Here is a 2,778-nt window from a genome sequence, read left to right as displayed (position 1 = left end):
CGTCCTGTTGGTCGAATGCTCCGGCATGTTGGAGGCCAGGCGGGGCACAAGGCAGAGGGGCTCGGGTGGCCTATGCGGCGCTCGGGCTGCGGCTTTAGCCACGAAGAGTGTGGTGGCGCACGGATTGGGGGCCCTGAATGAAAAGGAAGGGCGCCTCCAGCTGCGGGTTTTGTAGATCTGGTCTCCAGCGGCCGCGGTGGTGCACATGGGGCGGGTCGGCGCATCTGATGCTTGGCTGCGGTTCGGAACCGAGGTGGTTCTTGGCTTCGGGCGGCACTCCTCCGTTCCTTGTCTACACGGTGCTCGACGGGGCATTACGACTTGCGCTATGTTCGGTGGCTCTGCGTCCAGACGATCATTGACGGATATGGTGCCTCATTCTGGAGGTTGGCCGTCAGTGGTCTCCTGAGGTGCGATTTGTGGCGGCGGATGTCGGTGCTGCTTCTTCGTCGATGGGCTGCTTCGGTGGTAGTACTGGTTGGTGGGCTTGGAGACGCCGGTGTGGGATGATATGTGGCTAAGGTGGTGTGGAGCTTGGGTGAAGACCATGTGTCGTGACCAGTGATGGAGGCGGCTGTGGCCATTGTTTACCTTCCTGGAGGCATCGTTGCTTTGCTGCTGCACCCCTCCCGCGCGGATCCGGCTAGCTCGGCCTCTCCAGGGGATACCCTTGACCTTTGATGGGACAATGTCAGCGCCTCGATGTCGTACTCACTCTTGGGGACTTCGTCTTGGGAGCTCGGCATCGGCTATAACGGGACCGATGGATGCCGGTGGCTTGTGACATCGAGGCTTCTAAGGCAACGATGGTGGTGGGGGCATTGTGGCGACACACGAAGGTTGAGGTAGTCGTCTCTTCTCCGGTGTGACCACGGGGTTGCCTTGGTTTGTCTGTTGCTATGAAGTCAAAGCTGTGGCGGCAGAGCTAGCCCTGTGGTGTACGATGACTAACTGCAGGTGGCCCATTCAGCGATCTTCCGCGGTGCCTTCCATGCCTAGCTTTTCTTCGTAGCTCTCCATCAAAGTTGGAGCTTTGCTGTCTGGACGTGGGAGGCTGAATTTCGGCGCGGATCTTCATGCTACCTCTCACGGCCTATGCAGTGTGGATTGAGTCGACAACTGCCTACGATGAAGTCAAGGTCGTATGCTCAGAGTGTAGGGATGGCAATGACCCCTTCAAGGGAGGAGTGATGACGACGACGCCTACGTGATGTCTTGCTGCTTAGCGTGTTTGATTGTTTTTGCCCGGTTCTCTTTGGAGCGGTGTGTGTGGGGTTTCTTATGTGTGCCGCTTAGCGTGTTTGATTGTTTTTGCCCGGTTCTCCATAATTAAACGAGCAACTTTTTTCTTCATAATGAATGTAGGATAACTGTCATTTCGAAAAATAAGGCAGAAGTTTATGCTTTTGAGGCTCCAACTATTCCTTGGTTAGAACCCCAAGGATATCAACAGAGTCTACTCGGAGAACCAAAGCTGCAAGAAAGACTATCACATCCCAGACGTTTTAACTCGGTAAATTGCCAAATACATCTGAAGATTGCGATCAGATGCCTGAGAAGGCCTCGGCACGAAAATCTACCATGATGACAACATCGGCAAATTAAAAGCGGGTCATATTGAAGTGTTATTATAACATAATTTCATATGCAAGTTTGATGCCACAACATTTGCTTGTTCTAACTACACTTTCATCCCAAACAGAACAATGCAGAAATTTCTAAAGATGGATAGAATCACGAGACGATTGACAAAGAAGAGCTTGAGGAGCCCTTATGAAGTTTAGTCGTGGCAATAACGAAGAAATCAGAAAAATCAAATTCTTCTCTCAAGGAAAGGTTCGAAAACTGAAACTACAACGGAGGATAGTCCAAGCCTAGAAGCAGTCTCGCATGAGCGAATAACTACCCAAGTCTGGTTTTCACTAGTCACTTCGTCGAACCAGTAAGACCTCTTGCAGCATATTCAATATTTATGCTGATTCCGATAGATCGTGTGTTTTGCTTCCTCACATCGAAATGCGAACTGTTTTGCATGGTCGAACCTAAACTTCTTCCTCGGCTGTAAAAGAATTTCTACAGGATTAAGTGAGTTCGCCTTTAGTCTTCAAGTTTCTTGTCAACAATGATAGAGGCCTCTCAACCACGTGACACATGTGGTAAGCAGTCCAATTTTTTTTAAAAAAAGGGGCCTCTGGAACTTTCCTTAGGATCCTCTTATTCTTAGTATATATTGCTGGAGATATTTTCCCAGCGTAAGATGGCTCAGTGTGATGGCCCTTTTACTGTTATATTTTCTACTAGATGCAAAGATTGCTCTGCTATTAGCCAGAGTTCTTCTCTTCATGTCAAAATATGAAGGCAGGGAACATAGAAAAACAGTGCTCTTATGAATTTTTATCAACAATGGAGACGATATTTCATCAAAAAATCCTGCGTGTTCTTTTCCCATTCATTCCTACCAGCAATTTGTTGTTGGTGATGTAATAACATGTAACTAGATTCCAAGAATTTAATATGTTATGTTCTTCAGTATGACTATTTTCTTCTTGTTTCAGAGATGGAACTATGTGGATATCCTCCATCCTGAGGCTGACTAATAAAAAAATTGAGCTAGCAAGTGAAGATAAGGTGAGCCTTTTAGATGTCCTTGTACTTCCATTTTAAATTGTTGTCACTCCACAAACCCTACTCAAGTCTGTGCCCTCCTATCAAGGCGCTTGCTTCCAAGCATTACATTATCGATAAATCTAGAGTTTGCTACTTTTTTGAAGGGGCCAG

General features: G+C 47.9%; 1 pseudogene; it reads left to right on the top strand.

Moving 5' to 3' along the window:
• The first annotated feature begins 205 nt into the window (after positions 1 to 205).
• Positions 206 to 2,089, top strand: LOC119310171 (annotated as a pseudogene).
• The last annotated feature ends 689 nt before the right edge of the window (positions 2,090 to 2,778 follow it).

Source organism: Triticum dicoccoides, chromosome 5B (genome assembly GCF_002162155.2).
Source record: "Triticum dicoccoides isolate Atlit2015 ecotype Zavitan chromosome 5B, WEW_v2.0, whole genome shotgun sequence".
In the NCBI taxonomy this organism is placed as follows: Eukaryota; Viridiplantae; Streptophyta; class Magnoliopsida; order Poales; family Poaceae; genus Triticum; species Triticum dicoccoides.
The sequence above is the reverse complement of the archived record's forward strand: the minus strand, read 5'-3'. Positions and strand labels throughout refer to the sequence as shown.